Below are 22,967 nucleotides of genomic sequence, written 5' to 3' on the forward strand. Positions count from 1 at the left end.
CTTTGCACGTAGACTGATATATCACTTCAATGTCCGCGTTCCAGGAAAAAACAAACTCCAACACCAAAACTCCGAGACAGGCATTTTCTTAAAAATCCATTTTATTAGAGTAGTCATACTGCCACATCTGGGAAAACCCGAAAAAACACACAGTTTTTACAGAAGTTTACAGAGTCAGCATATTGCACTCAACAATCTGGGTTCTCATTTTACTGACCTCAGAAGGATGGAAGGCTGAGCCAACCTTGAGCTGGTGAGGATTGAATTTCTGACAGTAAGCAGAATTAGCCTTCAATACTGCATTTTAACCACTGTACCACCACAGCTCTAAATTCCATTTCAACCAATAGCGAAGTCAAAATATCCCATTATACTGTAGTGTTTAACATCTGTGCTACTTGGTCTCTCCAGGTGTGTGATGAAATGCAAAGGAGAGTAGGTCAATACATTAAAGCATACATCAGGATGATCAAATCTACATGAGCAATCCCATCATTTCAGTTGTCACTATCTCTCCTAACCATGTGTTTTTACAAGTGTGAGAAGGAGCTACACATATAAAGAGATCCAGAATCAGGAAGAAATATTACCAGGGATCATTTCAGCAATTACTATATCAAAATTGGTTCAGAATAGGGTAGGGAAAAGCAAAGGTAGCTTCCCATTCTCCGCAACCCTTCATATCCTATATTATTTCAACATGGAATTCATCAAAACTTCCTCTCCAGTTGAATCCAATTCCTGGTGAATATGTGGACACATCCTTGTGGTTTATTGGGCAACAAACAGCAAGTAATTTGCCATTGCCTTCTTCTGGGAAGTGCTTTTCTGTTTATCTTCATTTTTAAAATTTAAATGTATTCAAATTATATGGCCACTCACCTCACCATAGAGACTACAGGCAGCCAACAACATATAAAAAAGGTCATACAAAAAGTGTGTTAAAATCACAATATATATGATAATCAAGGGGAAATACCAAACACAACAAACTGAACAGCAATAGCAATAGCACTTAGACTTATATATCGCTTTATAGTGCTTTACAGCCCTCACTAAGCAGTTTACAGAGTCAGCATGCTGTGCCCAACAAATTGGGTCCTCATTTTATCCACCTCGGAAGGATGGATGGCTGAGTCAACCTTGAGTCTAGTTAGATTCTGTTAGATCACGGGGATGAGACTCAGGACACCAGCATGATAATCAGTTGTCTTTACTTCCTTCTAGGACTGAGCGCCGAAGAAATCATGGCAGCCCTTTTACAGTCAGGCTGCTCACGGCTGTGGCCAGTGATGGCTCTTCAAACTTCCCACTGCCACGGACCAACCAATTGCAGGTAAGTATGTTAATACATAACACCCCTCCCCACCTGGTCCGGTCCACCCAATCTGAGCCTTGCCTACCGTACGTAATCACATAGGCAGGCGGGGCTTTTATGGGTCTGACTGGACCTGCGCAGCTCAGTCACAGTTTGGCTTCTGGACTATTTGGACAGATCTGTTGTTCCTCCCATCCATCTTCTAGGAACCTCCTGGAAGGTTGAGTTGACCATGCCTCTCCCACCGGGCATTGCCTGGCCAGTTGAGTTGGTTCGGTTGCTCCCGCCAGGGGCTACTTTCCTGCTATCCTTCTGGACCTGTTGCTGTCTCCCCGATCTGCCTTCTTCCCTGGTCTCAGGTAGGTGTTTGCGTTTTCTGACCAGGGCTAATGTTAGTAGTGGTTGTTGCACAGTTGTCAGGATTTGTTCTGTTGTTTTTCTTGCTCATGGAGGGTCTCCCCCTCCCTCTCTACTTGTATTTTGTCTGTTTGAGGGGTCTCCCCCCCTCTTCTCTGGTTGTGTTTTGTTTGCTTGAAGAGTCTCCCCCCCTCTCCTATGGTCATGTTTGAGGTGTCTCCCCCTTCTTCCCTGGATTTGTTTTGTTTGTTTGAGGAGTCTCCCCCCTCTTCCATGGGTCTGTTTAGGTCACCCTTCGTAACTCTAGATCTGAGCTGGTCTATGTGCCTCTTCTAGCTCCTCCCATCTGTGGTACAAACAGAGTCTGGTTATCTGGGTCACCTTCATCGGTATCCACAATGGTTCCCCCTGTTTGAAATGTGCGGCAATTACTGGAGGAGTCTGCTGTTCTTTCTGGGCTATATGTGGGGTGTAGTCTGTTTAGGTGTGATCTTAGTTTCCTCCCCATTAGTAACTCTGCTGGACTTTTATTTGTTGTGGCACTGGGTGTCATGTGCTGTATGCTTAGTAGCTTGACTATCTTTTCTTGTGTGTCCCCAGGCCCCAGCTTTTGTAATGTTTCCTTCGTGTAACGTACCATGCACCTGTCCGTTAGTGGATGTGTGTCCCAGTGCTGTCAGTGCATGCCTTATTCCATGTTGTGCTAGAAATCCCTCGAATGTTGTTGCCGTGAATTGTGGCCTGTTGACGAATACAATTAAATCCAGCAATCCATGTGTTGCAAACAGTTTCCTGAGCTGTCTAATGACGGCTTCTGTTGTGGTGGAGTGCATGATGCTTACCTTCAGCCATTTGGAGTAAGCGTCTACGACTATTAGAAATGTGTGTCCTTTGGTTGGGCCCACAAAATCAATGTGTAATCTTGACCATGGTCCCTTGGTGTTTCCCATTTGTGTTTTGGCACTGTGGGGGGGGGGGGTGTTGGCCTAGATTCCTTGTAGCGTTTACATGTTGCCACCCAGTCCCCTATTTCCTTATCCATCCCTGGCCACCATACATAACTCCTTGCCAGAGATTTCATTTTTACAATACCCGAGTGTCCCTCATGTAACATTTCTAGTATGCTTTCCCTTAAAACATCCGGTATGACCACCCTATCCCCCCATAGTATGCACCCCTTCAGCATTGAGAGTTCTGTTTGTCTATTCTGGAACGGTTTGGCAGTCTCGTTGATCTCAGTTTCTGGCCATCCTTTTCCTACCCAATTTAAAATTTGCACCAGAGTTTTGTCTCTAGTTGTTTCCCTAGCGATGTCTGCTGCTGTTACGGGTAGGTTTTCTAATGTCTCTATTTGGAGGGTCAATGTGGTTGGTGCTGGGTTGTCTTTTATGTCAGGTAGAGGGCAACAGCTGAGCGTATCAGCATGATTTATGTCATTTCCGGGTCGGTATGTTAATTTGTAGTTGTAGGCAGCCAAGAATTCTGACCACCGGGTCATTCGTGGTGACACCTAACATGATATGTTAGGTGTAGCTTTGTTTCCTGCGATGATGCCCAGGAGTGGCTTGTGGTCTGTGACTAGTGTGAAAATTCTCCCATAGATATATTCATGGAAACGCTTTATTCTGGTGACAGTGGCCAATGCCTCTTTGTCTAGTTGACTGTAGTTCCGCTCCGGCTTTGATAGGGTTTTTGAATAGAATGCTATGGGTGCTTCTTTCCCATCTGGTAATACGTGGCTGAGGATAGCACCAATGCCACAAGGTGATGCATCGCAGGTTAGGGTTATTGGGAGTGTTTTACTGTATTGGATTAGTATGCAGTCTGATGTGATCAAGTTTTTTATTTCCTGGAATGCCATTTCTTCCCGTCGCCCCCAGGCCCAGGTTGCTTTCTTGTCAAGCAACCTGTGTAGTGGTTCTGCAATGGTTGCTTTCTGTGGTAGGAATATATTATAAAAGTTAATGAGTCTTAAGAAAGCTTGCAGATCAGTTTTATTTGTGGGTCTGGGGGTTCCTTTATTGCTCTGATTTTATTTTACTGTGGGGTGGATTCCTTCGCTGTCTACAAGGTATTCTAGGAATTCAACTTTGCCGGCGGCTAATTGGCACTTCTCCTTTTTTACTTTTTGTCCCGCCTCCTTGAATTTACCTAGGACTTCCCTTAGGCAATCTCGCAATTGTTCTTTGTCCTTTGCTGATACGAGGACATTGTTAAAATATGGCACCACCCCTTTTATCCCTTGCAATAGGCTTTCCATTAAGCTCTGGAACACTCCTGGGGTGACGCTGACGCCAAATTGTAATTTGTTGCATTTGAATGCCCCCCTGTGCATCACAATTGTCTGGGCTTCTGCTGTTTTGGGGTCAATGGGTAATTGTTGGTAGGCCTGTACAAGGTCTGATTTCGTGAAGATTTCCCCCCCTCCAAGGGAATGTAATAGATGCTGTACCACTGGGACAGGGTACGCGCTTTGTTGGAACATGTGGTTAAGGATTGCTTTGTAGTCCCTGCAGATGTGCACAGACCCATCTGGTTTAATTGGTGTAACAATTGGGGTTTACCACTTTGCGTGGTCAATTGGTTCTAGAACCCCTTGTGCGATGAGTTTATCCAATTGCTCATCGATCTTTGGTTTTAATGCGAAAGGAACCTGCCTCGCCTTTAACCTTATAGGGGCTATGGCTGGGTTTAGGTTAAAGGAAATTGGAGACCCCCAGTTCTTGCCCAGCTCTCCATTGAACACATCTTGGAATTCTTCCATCAGGTCCTCTTCCCACTCTGTCTCGGTGATGCTGTTTATTTCTGTGACTTTGATTCTTAGTGGTGCAAACCATTCAAGTCCCAGTAGGCTTGGCCGATTCTGGTTGACTATGGTTAGTGGGAGGACTCTGGTGTATTTTTTGAATGTTACCTTGAATTGTCCGGTGCCCACTTCGGGTATTTTGTTCCTTTGGTAGTGTTTCAGAGTCAGTGTTTATCTTTCGAGTCCTTCCCGGTTTATGTCTGGTATCAGTCTTTTTATAGTGTCCCATGATACTATTGATAAATATGACCCAGAATCCACTTCCATCCGACAGGGTTGGCCCTCTATTGTGACCTGGACATATATTTTCCTGGCGTTTGTCATGTTGGAATGTCTAATGGTCACGGTCTGGTGTGTTTCATCTCTTCCGTTGCTTGTCTCTTTCCCTCGCCTGTTTCTGTTGTCTTGGTTCCAACAGCTCCCTGTTTGTCTCTCCCTCTCTCGGGGGGGGGGGGTGTTCCATCTTTTTCTAGGACCATAGTTTTTTCTTGCTTGGCATGCCCTAGCAATATGTCCCCACCATTCACAATGTTTGCAGATTGCATCTAGGAAACAGCACTCGGAACGTGGATGGTTCCCCTTGCAGCCAGCACAATGAAATTCCTTCCTTTTTCTGTTCTGGTTCCTTCTGCCCTGTTCTGAACAGAGTTGATTTACCCCTTCTTCATCCTTGCCATCTTCCAATGTGGACACGATGTCCTCATGGTGGGTTGTGGTGGTGTTTTTAGGGGTTTCTGGTGGCGCTTTATTAATTTTCCGCATGGCAGGCGCCGATTTCTGCATTGCTTCTGCTCCGGTAGCCTCTTCTATTGCTTCGATTGTTATTTTGGGTTTTGTTAATAATCAACCCTGTAGTGTAAGATCTCTCAGCCCCAGGACCACTCGGTCTCTCATGGCTTCATCCATGTTTAGGAATTCGCATGCTCCGGCGATGTCCCTCAGATTTGCAATGAAATCACCAATGCTCTCACCTTCTTTTTGGTCATGCCAATAAAATTCATTTCGTTTGATGAGGCAGGAAATAGTTGGTGTGTAGTGAGCCCTCAGTATTTTTTCCAGGTCTGGCCAGGCCATTGTTTTCACGTCAGTGGGTGCCGCTAATGCTTTGGCCATCTTGAATACCGCGGGACCACAATGTGTGAGGAAGACAGCTCTCTTCCTGTGTTCGGATATATTGTTGAGGTCTCTCCCTTTGAGGAACATGAGGAATCGGTCGATGTAGGAGTCCCAGTCTTCGGTTGCTGGATCGAATGATGCGGGTGGCGTGTTGTTTCCAGCCATTTCGTTTCTATGTGTTGCCGGTGTTCGTCGGTCGCCACATGCTCTCTGGTTCCCTTTGTCTCAGTATCCCACCTTCATTGCCAGTGTTAGATCACGGGAATGACACTCAGGACACCAGCATGATAATCAGTTGTCTTTACTTCCTTCTAGGACTGAGCGCTGAAGAAAGCGCGGCAGCCCTTTTACAGTCATACTGCTCACAGCTGTGGCCAGTGACGGCTCTTCAAATTTCCCACTGCCACAGACCGACCAATTGCAGGTAAGTATGTTAATACATAATAGATTCAATCTGCCAAATTGCAGGCAGCTGGCTGCAGCAAAAGTATCCTGCAGTATGGCACTCTCACCACTGTGCCACCGAGGCTCTTGGACTCCAAATAACTATCTGGCCCCCACATCCAGGAACACATCCAAGTCTTCAAGACTTTCTGAAAAGTTGCCAGGATCAGGGCCGCTATAATCTTGGGGGTTATGTTCCAAAAGGGCAGTTGCTATAAAAGAAAAGTCATATTTTCTAAGTCCATCAATATATCGTTCCTTTAACAATGGGACCTGGAGCATGCATCTCCTGCCAGTATCCAGTGCAATTAAGATATAAACTAATTCCCACTTTCTCTTCCCCACAGAAGTTCTGTATGCCACCAAAAGTGTACTCAGCTTCTTCCTCTCCAAGTTGGTGCATTAACACTGTAGCTTCCAGAATATTAAGAGGACATTTGTATGAAGGTGCCTATACTGAACATTTCACAACAAGTCATACTATTACACATGAATAATATGCTTACATTAATGTGCATGTTTGGAGATGAAAGATGAGGGGGGGAGGGAGAGAGAGAGATGTTCAATTTGGATATTTTGTATATAGAGTAAGTAAAATGATCGTTTAAGATGCACATTTTAATCCTCTCAGTAATCTATCACAATTTCTCAAATCAATCTTTTGAGTTTATTTTCTTGTTTTTGCTCTGAATTATTCAAAAGTCCTGAAAGCTTATTATTTTTGATATAGCAGAAAGAAAGATTTGGACTGCATTTGAAAATGCTACCTAAGAATGACTATAGTGCCATAAAATTGCTTATGGTACTATGTTCTGTGTTGGAATACCAGATGTTGTAATGCTTATTTATAATTAAATAGCAGACTTGGCATAACTGCCACCATCTAATATGAATGCTTGCTATTCTTCAACATGTAATCTTTACCACAGATTTCTGAAAGAAGAATGAAGTCAAGCTATGTAACATAGCTTTCACTTAAGTAACAAGACCAAAGGTGGATACCAGGCCTAGATGTAAGAGTATTTATACTGCATAATAATCTCTTGTCTGTTAACTGATATCTATTTCACTGTTAATGGAAAACAAGCTTTTCTTCAACATGTGACCTCTACCATAGATATGTGAAAGGAGGAAACAAGGGTGATTAGTCCAAGTTGAACCATTCAACATAGCTGTCATTTCAGTTCCAGTGTACAAATCTGAATGCCAGGTCTAGATGTAAAAGCATTTACACTGCATGATCATCTCTCATCTGTTAACCGACATCCATTTAATTGCTAACTGAAAACAACAAGGTACAGAACAAACATGAACTCAGACCTTAGGTTAACACAAATGCTCTCCCTACATCTGAGTTAAGCCAAGCATTTTCTACAGTATCTAGGATTTTGGTGCTCAGCTATAAAGAATGTGTTGTATTTTAATAAGACTGTACAACTATGCCTGTGGTAAGGGTTATTTATTTGTCCCCTGGTGGTGATTAAAAATTCAATAGCTGCCTTCTATTATGGCTCATATTTTATTTTCAAGTAGCCATTAAACATTCCTCGGCTAGCCTGCAGAATGAAGACTGGAATTGTAGCTGCTCTCATTATATAAGCATTATCAAAGACAAAAGGTAGCTAGCTAAAAGAGGATGGAAAAGAAACTTTAGCCCCAGAAGTGTAATTAGTTGTGTTAAGGATTTAGAGAAAAGAAATCAGGAAATAAAAAATGGGTACACCAGCTCACTGCAGGTGTCCAGCTGTGTAAACATTGGATTACATATATAATGAGATGCTTCCACTTACTTTGTAAATCCCTGTGAGCAGAATGCTTTGGAAGGTAGGAACCACTGTGGTCTTATAAGCACATACAATAGGTGACTGAACCTAAAAAAATATTGTCACCACATGCTGCAGATCATCCTGTTCAATGTATGGAAGTCTTTCAAGGTACATACATCAGAGGTGGTATTCAGCAGGTTCTGGAGAATTGGTAGCATAAATTTTGAGTAGTTTGGAGAACCAGCAAATACCACCTCTGACTGGCCCCACCCCCATCTATTCTTTGCCTCCCGAGTCCCAGCTGATCAGCTGGGTCTTCTTTGGATTCTACTTTAATTTGCTGCTGCAAAGAAAGCTACATTGTCACACTGTTCAGAGATGCTCATGGAGTCACTGCAGAGGTAATATTCATCAGGTTCTGACCAGTTCTGGAGAACCGGTAATGGAAATTTTGAGTAGTTCGGAGAACCGGCAAATATAACCTCTGACTGCCCTGTCCTATTCTCTGTCTCCCGAGTCCCAGCTGATTGGCTGAGTCTTCTTTTGTTGCCCTGCACAGGAGAACGGAGCTGGAAAGCAGGTTAGTGGGATGAGGAGGAAATGGGGATTTTGCAGTATCTTTCCCCTGCCACGCCCACCAAGCCATGCCCACAGACCTGGTAGTAAAAAAATTTGAATCCCACCACTGACATACATGCCCAAAAATATTAGAAGTGGAGTTTACATGGACAGCCATTCCAATAACATAGTTATAATCCTCACATGTGTAGGCTGAATCATTGCTGCACTATGCTATCAGCAGATAATTTGTAATGTTTAGATCAAACTGGGAAAATTTTCAGGTCAAAAAACTGTTTTCAAAAAAGCAGATAAGAGCAAACTATTGAAAAAACACAAAGGAAGGAAGGAAGGAAGGAAGGAAGGAAGGAAGGAAGGAAGGAAGGAAGGAAGGAAGGAAGGAAGGAAGGAAGGAAAGAAGGAAGAGGAGGAGGTGGTGGTGGAGATTATCCTCACTGAATATTAGCCATTCAGTTTATGCTGTCTTTGGTCATAATAAAGATTTTATTGATAGCCATTCAGTGAGGAAGTGGCTGTGTGGGATGCTCAATATGTTTTTTTCAGGAATTAACTTACTATTTTTGATCAATGATAACTTTATGGAGGAAAGAAAGGCAAGAAAAGTATTTCCAGAATCATTGTTCTACTCACCTGTCTGTTTTTTTTTTTTTAAACATAACATATTTTTAACATAGCAGATTGTCCCCAACAATCTGGGTCCTCATTTACTGTCCTCAGAACCATGGAAAGCTGAGTCAATCTTGAGATGGTCAGAATCAAACTTGTGACAGTGAGCACTGAGTTATCCTGCAATACTGCATTCTAATCATTGCCCACGTAGACTCTTAATAGTTGAAGAACAATTAAAAAACAATTTCTAAAGTCATTTAGAAATGGGGCTTGGCTCATTTCTCTTTTGTCTTCCTGTGCTCTTATTACTTTCATCTCAAATGGCACTCTGTGGTTACAGTCTGGTTCACATTACCTTTACTTTATATTTTGTAAAATCCACCAATTGTCTATGCTCTTTAATATAAACAGAACATTTTCACAAAGATTCAATCTGTTTCCATTCCATTTTTTTCCCAAAGAATTTTTACCAAAAATATTTTTTTTTCAAAATTACTATATCCTTTATCTGTTTCAAGCATTCCTACATCCAATCATTTGTTAACCTTTTTCTGCAGTTTTTAAATCTTTTTTTTCTTTTTTGAATCCAGAAAGAATATTGAAACATCTCTTTAATTGTAAATTGACTACATTCTAGAGGTTTATTTTTAAAAAGTAGACCAATCAAAGGGCAAGGTTTTAAGCAACCTATTCTCTTTAAGTCTCGTCCTTTCTTCTTCCATGCATCTCAATATACAGAGTTTCAGAATAGGTTTAGCCATGTGAGGAAATAAAAGCTTTCCATATGTACATCATCTTAAGGGCTGAGTTAATATAACTTGCCAGTCTAAGGCTCTTCCCTGAGAAATGGGTTGCAGAGAACATCAAGAGGAATACAATACAATACCGAGAACTTCAAGAGGAAAACCCAGCATTTCAGATTACTTTATGAATCAGGTGGATTGTTAATGGTTAAAGAATAAATGGCTCCAAACACATAGCATTGAGATCAACATTCTAAAAAGAGGTTTCACTACTGTGAAAAGCTGGAAATGACCACATGATATTTCCCTCTTAAGGCTACACCCATTAGAGATTTCTATTATCCCCTTTAAAAATGCTGACAATACATTGCTAAAATTCCTCAAAAACTAAATGTGTCAACCTGCACTCTATCTTCAACTTAAGCTGTTTTTTTAAATAACACTTTGACAAAGACTGAGATCAAAGTAGAAACCTGTTGAAAAGAAGGTACTAAAGAAGGTGACACTTTTACTACTTTCCACTGTTTAATAAGGGTTCAATAAACTTATAATCATTATTTCTCTTGACAGTTATTATAGCAGGAATAAGAAATGGAATAAATTAATTCTTCATCTGGGAAACAGTAACACTTTAATTTATTCTGATTGCAGACTTAGAATTTTAAGTGTGGGCTTCCCTTGAGTTCAACTATATAAACAATTTAAGGTATATGTAGCACCAAGTTTGAATTTGGGGAGGCAATAGGGGGAAAAATCCATGTCAAAGAGACAGATTGACTCATAAATGTTGGCAAAATATATCACTAGCTCTCAGAGAATAGAAAAGCTAGATAAAACTAGTGCTTTCAACAAAGAGTTATGTTTAAAATGTGTTTATAGTAAATAGCAGCCAGTAGTCTGTGAACATAATGCACTTTTTCTGAGGCTCTGGAACCTTCTTTGACTATGTTGCTGAAACTCAGTAATTTCGTGGCAAAAATCAGTCATGCAGTTTTCTGCCACAAACCTGTCCTTTATGTTTGACAGGAAAATGGAATCCAATATCTCTTCAAGTCTTAAATTCAGTTGAAAACCTTCAATAAAGTTGAGAAAGCCTCTCAGAAATGAAATAAATAAATAAATAAAAATACTGATTTTGCCCAAAATGAAGGAAGCCAAGATGGTGACCAGCTAGCACTCTTCATACAATCTTTTCTTCTGTGACTATCCTTCTTCCCTCTGACCTAACACCCCCAGTTTATGTCACCCTGAGTCTCCCCCAAAAAAGGAACCAAAACCCAACTTTGTACTAATACAGAGACTTATCAATCCAATAAGGCTGAGAAGCAGAAGAGAACCCTATCACCTCACCTCAGAGATGCCATGAACTAGGAATATTCTGCCGTCAAAAAGAAGAATTTTACAGCTGCAGCCCTTCACCTTCTAAGTAAACTGCATCACTGAAGCCAACATGAAACTGACCAACTTGCTGTCCAAATTCTTTAGCCCAGGCCACACTCCAGTAAACCACAAAGAAAACAATAGACCTCCCTCCATGAGCTTCCTACATCCCCTATAACCCTATTGTTCAACACTCTAATTTTATCTAATCTCACCCATGTGTGTCTTTTCCTGTACCTTTTATATCTTGCATTGTTCGCATTCCTTCCCAATGTCTTATGCTGGCAGATGGCTAGAAATGAAAATGTATTGATTGACCAACCCTGCTAGTGACCCAATAAGTCCAAACATTATCATTATCTGCCCAGTGTAGCTCTTCGCACCAAATAATTAAACATATAGAGTGATTTCATTTTATGAAAGTTGTCAGATTTTGATTAAATTGTAATTTTATTGTAGAGACTGGCAGATCTGCCTGAAAAGTCCCCTCTGAAGGTCCCCTCCTAACAGGATCTCAGATGGAAGGGTATATAGAATGACAAGAAAGTCCTCTTTTGAAACAATTTATTCCCTGAGGCAAGAATAGCTTTTATAGCTTGTTAGAGAATGATTAAGACTTGACTTTTGTCAGTGGCCTTTAGAAATTAAGGAGATAGTATAAGAACTAAGAAAAACGCAGATACATTGTTATTACAAGAAGGAGGAGAAGGAGAAGGAAAGGGCAGAAGGGAGGAGGAAAACTCTGGACTTTTATTTATACTCTGCCTGTCCATTGCAGTCTAATTAAACTCCTCAGTCATGCTGTAGTAGAAAATGTGATATGGGTTTTTGAATTTTGACTACAAATAGGAAATCCCAAATCAAATTCATACTCAAAGCTTAACAGGTAACTTAGGCCTGAAATGGAAAGAAAGGGGAAGGGAAGGAAAAAAACAAAACAAATAATTTACTTCTATCACCTGAGAGTTTCATAATAACTCAGAAAAGTCAGAAAAAAACTTATCTTTGTGCTGTTTAATTTCCAACTGCAAAATAAAAAAATAAAAGAGCCTGCCACATCTAGATTCTTTTTATGAATCTTACATGGGTCTTTCACCGCTGGATTTTGTAAATATTATCTCAAGACAAAGTTATTTTAAAAGGTCAATACAAGAAGCTATATGCATTGCAAATTGCTATAATTTGATTATCCTATTCTCTCTAAGATGCGTGAACATTTAATTTCTTTGTATAAGCAAAACAAAACACAGAAGGTAGGTTATGCTCTTTAATTTTTTAAAAAGTTATTTTGTGTATATCTGTGGGATTTAATTACATGGCACTACTTGGATGCATCTAAAATTATTGTTCTATTTTAAATGAATCTTTTGATCTCAAGTTGCAAATGCCTTAGAGTTGGCATAAAGTCTCATTAGTTCATTGAATCTGCTTCTAAAACCTTTACTTATACTTTATTACTACGCAAAACAGAGGAAAAAAGCTTTTGTAGACAGCGAGAGAGAAATTTAATTTTTTTAAAAGACAAGTAGTACAATAATGCTACTTTATGTGGTATGTGAAAAAGGTTTATTGAATAGGTTAGATAGAAATCAGAATACAAGATTCCTTTCAAAGAAATAATCACTTCTTAAAGAATGCCATCAGAAAACTAAACTACAGTAACAAAACAACTTTAATGCTATGAAACTATCCTCTACAGTAAAACAATAATTCTGAGTAATATAATAGAAACATAATTATAACTAGTTTGTTCTTGATGGTTTCTTTTTAGTGCAGAAAATTAATGCTGCAACTCCTCAGTGTTTTCCCACCCACCCTCAACGGTTGGCTGAGTTTTTGAACTGAGAATTCCAACATTACATATCCATAGGCATTGGAGCCTTAGACCAAAACAATGAAATTGTCAGGCTGGTTTTACAACAAGTGTTCAATCTTAGAATGTTTCATCATAGTGATGAGAACATTTGCCTGTCTACATTTAATTTTGCAAAATGAATTCTGCCTAGTTTGAGTCTAAGCCAAAACAAAATGGAAGTTAGATTTGGGGGTATCCCTAGCCTAACTCACATTGCAAAATGGAACATTGGTAGTCATTTCTAGATTTAATATGGGACAAACCACAAAGTTTTAAAGTAGTATTGCTTACGCAGGACATTCTTCTGCTTGAAAGTGTTCTTGGTCTCAAAGGCTGTTAAATCAGAGACAAAATTTCCATGCTTGGATCCTTTCCTTTTGAAGCAGTTTTTTACTAGTTGTTTTGTGCCTTCAAGACATTGTTGACTGTTGGTAACTCTCTGGACAAGTTCCTGCAGTTTTCTTGGCAGGGTTTCTTTGGAAGTAGTTTGTCCCTGCTGTTTCCTAGGTTGTAAGAGAATAGCAATAGCACCTAGACTTATATATCACTTCACAATGCTTTTTACAGCCCTCTCTAAGCAGTTTACAGAGTCAGCATATTGCCACCAACAATCTGAGTCCTCATTTTACCGATCTCAGAAGGATGGAAGGCTGAGTCAACCTTGATCCTGGTGAGATTCAATCTGTCAAATCTGCAGTCAGCCAGCAATCAGCAGAAGTAGATTGCAGTACTGCACTCTAACCACTGCACCACTCTGTGTGTCCTTGAGCTCTGGCTCAAGGACACCCAGCTTTTCACTTTCTGGCCTTATGCCTTAACTGCTGCACCAAAGCGAAGCAGTACTAAAGAGGGTTTTTGTCCACAGATGCAATTGTTGTTTGTCCACAAACGTTACCCATTAACCATTGCTTATGTCATGATCTAGTGCCACACATCAATTAATAATTATGTAATTGCATGACCAAAAGATATGGTTGAAATTGTTATGTTTTTTTAAAAAAAATATTGTTAGAACACAGCTCCATAGTACAGTCCATATACAGTACTTCGATTGTAGGAGGTGACATGGTTTTTCAGACTGTCCACCCCCACCAGTAAGTCAGTGGTGGGATTCAAAAAATTTTTACTACCGGTTCTGTGGGTATGGCTTGGTGGGCATGGTGTGGCTTGGTGGGCGTGGCAGGGGAAGGATACTGCAAAATCCCATTCCCTGCCCACCCCACTAACCTGCTTTCCAGCTCCATTCTCCTGTGCAGGGCAACAAAAAACGACCCAGCCGATCAGCTGGGGCTTGGGAAGCAGACAATAGATGGGAGCAGGGCAAGTCTTTGCCGGTTCTCCAAACTACTCAAAATTTCCATTACCAGTTCTCCAGAACTGGTCAGAACCTGTTGAATATTACCTCTGCAGTGACTCCATGAGCATCTCTGAACAGTGTGACAATGTAGCTTTCTTTGCAGCAGCAAATTAAAGTAGAATCCTTTGAATTTAATTTTAATTTATTTTTCATTTGCACTGTTCTCAGGTCCCCCCACCCTTCATTTTCATATTAAAGGCTAGTAATTGTCTGCCTCAAGTGCATAAGAATGCCATTCTAAAAATAAGAATGAATAATGGTGTGGTTGTTCACAGCGTTGTTGCCGTGGTATAGGTGCACAGAGAAAATTAGCCAGGCAGGGGATGGGGAAAAGAAAAATTGATTTACTGCCTGTAAATCCCTTCTGAAGTAAATGGACTAGGTAGGAAAAAAAATCATTCCCCCAAAAAGTTCTGTAACTTTCATACCACTTCAGTCAGTAAGGCTTACAATGCTGCTTGCTGGAACCCATGGGACTCAATAATGTGGTGCATCTGCAATCATAAAAAGAAAACAATAAAAATAGTTTTTGGGAGATTAAAAAAAAAATACAGAGGATGTAACACCAGGAAAAAAGTCGAATTGCATTGTATGGGTTGTGTAAATCAAGTATTGGGAGAAACCTAGGATATATTGTCTCCATAGATATATCCATTAGGGATTATTGTGGCAACCAGCCACTACTGTAGAGATACAAAGTGCTGTTATATTTACCTACAAAACAGAAGCAGGGTTAGCATCGTTCATCTACACCAAGGAGGGGGGACGTAGTCAAGGTTGGGATTGAAATTTTTTAACAACCAGTGTTTTAGGCATGGCTAAGTGGGCATGGCTAGGTGGGCATGGCCATGTGACTGGGTGGGCATGGCTGCTTCTCCTCCTCCTCCTCCTCCTCCTCCTCCTCCTCCTCCTCCTCCTCCTCCTCCTCCTCCTCCTCCTCCTCCTTCTTTTTATTTTTTGCAGCAACCTCCCCCCATTTTTTTGCCTCCTGGGCCTCAGGGAAGCCTCCTGGGGGGGGGATTTTTGCTCCCAGGAGGCTTCCCTGGGGCCCAGGAAGGCAAAAAATGGGAGAGTGGGGGGGTGCACCTCCCCTCCCCACCCCCCTCAGCACCCTTTTTTGCCTCCTGGCCTCAGGGAAGTGTCCTGGATGAAGCAGTAAGACAGCAAGGGGGATTCCCGGCACAGCTGATCATCAGAACAGCTGATCATTGGGAGAGGGAAGAAAATAAATACCTTAAGGGGTGACTGGGCGGGGGAGAACTCAGTCAGCGATGTCAGGCATGCGCACAATGTCGGGCATGTGCGATAAGGACTGACTTGAGGGGAGAGGAGGGTGGAGGGGGCGGGGCCAGCCAGGGGCACAATTTGCTGGTTCTCCGAAATGCACAGAATCATAACAACTTGCTCTATAGAACTGGTCCAAACCGGTATAATCCCACCCCTGCTTGTAGTACTTCAGAAGGTATAGTTCTATAGTTCTCTTCTCCACAGAGCTTGCTAGGATAGGAGGGATAGGTGGAACTATTGCAATGTGATTTTACAAATTACAATCATATCTAAAGGCTGCAGGTTCCAATTTGGGTTCTTTGTTGGTGAATATTTCTTTTCTTTCTCTTCTCAATATTGCAATTTCTCATTGAATTTTATTCCATTCACTTTTTGTGGCATCGTCAACTGCTTACTTTTCCTGTGATACTATCAGCTTTCAGATCCTGCACCATCTGTTGGCACAACCAGCGCCAGTCCCTTCCCCAACCAAATGGGTCTTTCATTTCAAACACCACTACAGCTGATGCCCCCCTGTCCATACACAACTGAAGATCTGAACCTGCCTTCGATCTAACCCACTTCAGTCCTGACCCTGTTAAACAAGCCTCCCATGAGTCGAAATGCATGTATGAAATACTAGGCATGTACTCCTGCAGCCACTTCACCAGCCATTGTCTCTTTTGTGACCAAACATTTGCCCTCAGATAAAAAATAAAATAAAATCTAGATAATTAACTAAGGCAAGCGTCAAATGATTTTCTTAATTAACAGGAGGAGAAATTCAAAAAATCAGAGGTAATTTGCATGCAAAAAGGATCTCTGGCTTTCTTTTGTGTACATGGGCTGTACAACAAATGGGGATAATTTTCTAAAGCGATTGCTGCTGGGGAGGGGGAAGGGGAGGAGGATATCAAATTTGCTAAATAATTACTCTAGACCGGCACTCTTCATTCAACAGCAAACTTCCCATGCAGAAAACACACACAAAGAGAGAGAGAGACAGAGAGAGAGACAGAGAGAGAGAGAGAGAGAAACTTTTCAAAATTCAATTATCTTAAAGTGGAAAAATATTAAGAGAAGTAATGGAATATGTGCATTAATAAAATGTTCAGCTCTACTGAACAGGCATGTCCTTTTCTCCTCTGCGTTTTATAAAAGAAGTGTTTTGGCAAAACAGGCAAATTAGGCCCTATCTAAAATGCAAGGAAGCTGGGGGGATAGCCACCTTGATTAATTTTTTAAAAAATAAAATAAAATGCTCCATTTGTTAAAAGCAATTCAAGTGAACCAAACAATGCATCCAATACGAACCATAGAATAGTTATAAATATGAATGACTATTAAATGAAAGAGCACAAAAAAATCTAATTAATCTTTTGATTAAACAGAGTAGGAATACTTTTTTATTTAAATCCATCCCTCTCATAATTATCAAAATACAAACTATCATTTGTAGTTTGTATTTTCTGTTTGAGACAGAATAAGGATCGACTTCATCATCTTCATCATTATTTTATATGTTGTCGAAGGTGGAATACAATCTCTGTGTTTAGTACCACTGTGTATTGTGGCCCACTGTGCTTTGCCTCACTGCCTAGACCAGGGGTGTCCAACCTTGCCAACTTTAAGACTTGTGGACTTCAACTCCCAGAGTTCCTCAGCCAGCTTTGCTGGCTGAGGAACTCTGGGAATTGAAGTCCACAAGTCTTAAAATTGCCAAGGTTGGACACCCCTGGCCTAGACATTATACCATAAAAGGCCCAGGTTTTCAGCTCCTGCTGCTAAACATCGGGATGGTCTATATAATAAGATGTCCTTAATCTGTGATTTTATACCTGGCATTATTACTGAGACCTGAATGGGTCTCCATCTCGGAAATATGGCCACATGAGTTTCAAATGTGGAATCAGCTGAGATCCCAGGGCATGGATGATGGAAAATTATCCAAATTATCCAATGATCTGATGACTTTCAGAGACGTTGCCCTATTGATAACCAGATATGAGACTGAGTATATAAAGTAAGATTCTAGAATCAGCTGGAATTATTGCTACTATACAGATTCCTTGATTACAGATTAACAAAGGAGTTCCCAAGGAGAAATTAATGTAAATTTTTAGAAAGTAAAGTCACATATACTGTATGTCTGGGAGTTACCCCATTTAAATCATGAGTCTTGAGCCAAACTTCCAAAACTTCAAAAGGATTTATTGGAAGTTAAAATGTCCAGCACTGCTTGGGTGTTGCCAACTCTAAGACACATAATTCATTGTCACCCTTGACCCTGGTTTTCCCTCACCCCCTGAGTTTATTGTAAATTATATTCTCCAATGGGACACATCCATAGCCAAGAGTCATCAATCATGCTCTCCAGTTAGAATTTTGCCTGGCAGAAACTTCAGTCACCTAGTTACTATCTTTTACTATCTTTGAAAACTATTTATGGAATCTACTTTCAGTTTGCAATCTGCCGCACTGCTCCCCCCTCCCTTTCTGTTGGCAACTCTAAAAAGACCATAGAAATATTTTATGAATTGACACTGTAACTTGGAAATTCATGGCAGCCATAGATCTGACCAAAATCATTAAGACTTGACACATCAAATCCCTTGTGATGGTCAGGTCACTTTATGATTGCCACCCTGTGTTCAGGGGCTTCTCTCCACCACAGGGAAATTGGACTTAATTGGTTCAATTAGGTACTTAATAAATCTGGTTGAGTACTACTAATACTGTAGTAATTATAATCACTGTAATTGTGATTATTGTTTTCCTTGGCTGCCATTAAACATCTAGTATTATGGCTGATTATTTTTTTAATTGATTTCTTAATTCTGTTAGATCTAGGAGTCACTATTTACAAACTGGGCAGCCACATAAATCAATTAAAATAAATAAATAAAAATAAACATCAGCAGGTGCTGCTAGCAGTGAAAGCAACTAAAGCCAAAGTAAGAAAGCAGAAATGAAGTTGAGGAGAATACAGCAAAAGGCATGACGTATACTAAGAAACTCCTTAAACATTTTCAAAAGAAAAAAAAAATAAGCACAGAAGTAGTTTGAACTTCTAAACGATAAAGAAATGAAAAGGATTCTTGAAGATGATTGGAAGATTTGATGAAAACCTGAATAAATTATTTGCGCCTGTCTTTACTACAGAAGACATCCATGACCACTTTTCTCAGCCTGTACAGGTGGTTCTTGATTTACAACAGTTCGTTTCACAACTTTCAATGATTGCAGGATCCCCTGTGGTTATGTGACCAAAATTCAGATTTTTGGCAACTGGTTCATAGCTTATTTGTGATGGTTGCAGTGTCCTGGGGTCATGTGATCATGATTTGTGACCTTCTGTTCTGACCCAAACCCTTTTCCAATAAAACAAACATGAACCAAAGGGAACAGAAACCTTTTAATGATTCTTACGAATCCCCAGTTAAAAGGCTGCTGCAAACTAATTAACTTTGATAAGCTCAAACCTCACCAAAACTCTGCAAGACTGCCAAGAATCACAGATAGGAAATATTTCACAACACAAGGGTCTTCAAATACCAACTAATACCAACTAAGATACTGCAATGTCCATGAGGCTGGAGTTTCAAAACATTTTTGCTTCCTACAAAGAACGTCTGATTCACAGCTGGCTTTTATCTTCTTGAAGGAAGAGCCATTACCTTGCAGCCTTACTCCTGAGTCGCCCGCGCTGCTGGAGCTGTTCTTTCCTACAAGCAGCCCTGCGCACACACGCACTTGGCACAGGCTCCTCGGGGACCTCCTCATCGCTGCTGCCAGCCTCCACAATCTCTGAAGGCAGCAGTCCACTCCCTAATGGTCCTGGCCCCTCATCTGATTCCTCGCTTTCCTCAGCCATTCACACCAGCTGCTGAGTAACCACAACACCTTCTGACAAGCAAAGTCAATGGGGAAGCCAGATTCACTTAACAACAGCGTTACTTACTTAATAGCTGCAGTGATTCACTTAAGAACTGTGGCAAGCAAGGTCATAAAATGGGACAAAATTCACTTAATGAATATCTCAGCAACAGAAATTTTCAATTGTGGTCATAAGTCAAGGACTTCCTGAGCTCATTTTATCAGGTAAGGAATTAGGCAACTAAAGCAAACTGAGGCAATAATAGATGAAAAACCCCCCCTGCCAAGGCCCCCGCCAGGCGGCAACGGAAACGGGGCCGCGGTCACGAGGGGGGAGGGACGCCACCGAAAAAAAAAAACAGCAAGAAACCCGGGGAAAAAAAAAAAGAGGGAAACAAACGAAAGGGGTGGGGTGAGGAGAAAAGGGAGAAAAAAAAAAAACACGCCAAACAGGGCCAGACCCTGGGGGGGGGGAAAAAAAGAATAAAAGGGGGGAGAAAAAAAGGGGGGGGGGGGGGGGGGCTGTTCTACTATATCTTGAGAGACCATCATACAGGAAACTAAAACTCTATTTCCTGTAACCTTTAACTGGGCAAAACGGTACACCATTGGGCAAAAATTTTCAACCAAAACTTTTTCAAATGGGCTTACAGAATGCATCCAAAATCTGGGACCCATGATTCCAATGAGATTGGGATATGGTAGGTTTGATGAAACATTTCATGACGTAAACATTATCGTAAAGCAGTTTATGAGATAATACCAAATATCACAAAGCATTTCCTGTGCTGATGCTTGGACTCTTTTATACAATTCAAAGTGGGGTATTTTCATTTCAACTTTTCCAGTGAAAGCTATACAAGTAGCTAAGTCATGTTGCTAAGGGAGACAATTCTTAAGTGAATTTTGCCTCATTTTATAACCTTTCTTCAGGGGTGGGATGCTACCGGTTCTGCCCGGCTCTATAGAACTGGTAGCTCTGAAGAGCAGCAGACACCAAACCAGTCCGCCCGGGCTCTTACCTGACCTTTGTTTCCTGTTTTTTAAACCTCAGCTGCTTTGCGCGGCACAGCTGAGGTTGAAAAAACAGTTTAAAAAGAGGCTTTTCCAACGCTGTGCATTTGCGCACTGCTCTTTTCAGCTGTCTGGGCAGCACAGCTTAAGGTTTTTTTACACACGCGCGTGTGCGTGAAGCAGGCATGCACACAGAAAACGTAGTTGCTATGTTCTAAAGTCCCCCCTCTGGTCTGGTTTCCAGCAAGGGGCGCCCAGCCGCAACCTGGAGTTGTTCCATACTTTGACGACATTATTGTTTCAGCTAGAGATGAAAAGGCACTTTTAGACAGCCTAAGGGATGTTTTTAAGAGATTCCAGGCAACAGGTTTGAAACTAAAAAAGAGTAAGTGCCATTTGGACGTGCCTAGGGTGGAGTTCCTGGGGTTCCTGATTGATGCTGCTGGAATTCATCCCACGACACCTAAGGTTCAAGCCATAAAAAGCGCTCCCACTCCAAACAACAAAACTGAGCTGCAGGCTTTCCTTGGCTTCCTGAATTTCTACACAATTTTCATTCCTCACAAGGCATCAGTAGCTGAACCCCTACACAGACTTTTAGATAAAAAAAATCACCTTGGGTTTGGGGCAAGAAAGAAGCTAGGTCTTTTAAGGCTGTGAAGGACTTGTTAACTTCAGACTCTGTTCTCATACAGTTCAATGAATGCTTACCATTAGTGTTAGCATGCGACGCTTCTCCATATGGAGTAGGGGCTGTTTTGAGTCACAGACTGCCTAATGGCTCTGAGGCCCCTGTAGCATTCTTCTCTATGACCCTATCGCCGGCGGAATGGAATTATAGCCAAATAGATCGTGAGGCCCTTGCTACCATTACTGGTGTTAAACATTTCCACGAGTATGTTTATGGACATAAGTTTGAACTTATCATGGATCATAAGCCTTTACTAGAGTTACTCTCTGGGGATAAACAGATTCCTCAAGTACTGTCCCCTCAAATGACAAGGTGGGGTTTTTTTTTGGCAGCATACTCATACACACTGACATATCAGCCGGGCAAACATCTCAGCCATGCTAATGCCCTCAGCAGGTGCCCGATTCCAGCTGCAGCTGAGGACCATGAGGCTGAGGAATCCATCCTCCTCATTGACCATCAACAGGACTTCCTACTGACCGCTGCAGACATTGCTGCCCATTCAGCTAAAGACAGGCTCTTAAGGCAAATTCTGGACTGGGTGAAAAGGGGATGGCCACAAGGATCTATGCCTGCTGATTGTCGTCCCTTCAAAATAAGGCAACAAGAGCTGTCTTGCAGCAAGGGTTGTTTACTATGGGGGAGTAGAGTGGTAATTCCCTCATCCTTACAAAAGCATGTACTGGGGGCACTCCACAAGGGTCACCTGGGCATCGTTCATACGAAGTCCCAAGGCCGAAGTTATGTGTGGTGGCCAGGGATGGACCAGGCAATATCTGAATGAGTGTCAGGGTGTCAGCAGTGTCAGGAAACTAGGCCATTACCCCCAAAAGCCCCAGTAAGAGAGTGGGAAGCCCCCAGAGGTCCATGGTCATGCCTGCATATTGATTTCACGGGGCCCTTCCAAGGCCAGATTTTCCTCATCCTAGTAGATGCTTTCTCCAAGTGGGTTGAGGTAGTTTTAATGACCTCTACAACATCTGAAGCTGTCAGCTTAACTTTACAAAAGGTGTTCGCCACCCATGGGCTTCCCAATCTAATTGTATCAGATAACGGGCCACAATTTACCTCAAGAGGTTTTGAGCTGTTTCTCATTAGTTTAGGCATAAGACATGCATTAATTGCTCCTTTCAATCCCTCTAGTAATGGAATGGCAGAACGAGGAGTAAGATCTGCAAAAGAGGCACTAGCAAAGATGGGCCCAGGGCCATGGCCAACTAGAGTAGCCCAGTAACTGCTAATCCAGCATTCTACCCCATGTCCATCCACAAATCATAGCCTAGCAGAATTATTAATGGGCCGAAGACTTAGAACAGTGTTACATAGGCTGCATCCTGCCTATACACCAGACAAGCCCCTTGACTCACATAGCAATACCAGGGAATTTGAAGTGGGGGACCAGGTATTCACTAGGAACTACACTGGTAATCCCCTGTGGGTACCGGCATCCATAACTAGCATAATCGGGCCATGTTTATACATTGTAAAGTTAGAGGATGACCGGACCTGGAGGTGCCACATTAATCAATTAAGGGGGCAAGGGAACCTGAGGCCAGGAGCTGTATTAATGAGGGAGAACGATGAGTTCTCAGGAACCGACACAAGACCGTCTGCACGAACCACATGCCAGCAGCCACACTCACCAGAGAGGCCATGGGTCGAGGAATCACCAGCAGAGGTCCAACCGCAGCAGTCAGAGGTTCCGGTCGAAGAGGTTCCAGACAAAGAGGTTCCTGCCGCATCCAACGAGCCATCGCTGTGCAGATCAACTAGGATCCGGCGCCGCCCGG

The 22,967-nt window shown here is 41.7% G+C and overlaps 1 long non-coding RNA gene across 1 annotated transcript in view; it reads left to right on the forward strand.

The window, feature by feature from the left end:
* Positions 1-22,967, forward strand: part of LOC148131300 (uncharacterized) — a 131,384-nt gene that overhangs the window by 36,122 nt on the left and 72,295 nt on the right. The window lies entirely within an intron of this gene.

Source organism: Notechis scutatus, chromosome 3 (assembly GCF_049901735.1).
Source record: "Notechis scutatus isolate UNSWTSFEM ecotype Mainland chromosome 3, rNotScu1.2, whole genome shotgun sequence".
NCBI lineage: Eukaryota > Metazoa > Chordata > Lepidosauria > Squamata > Elapidae > Notechis > Notechis scutatus.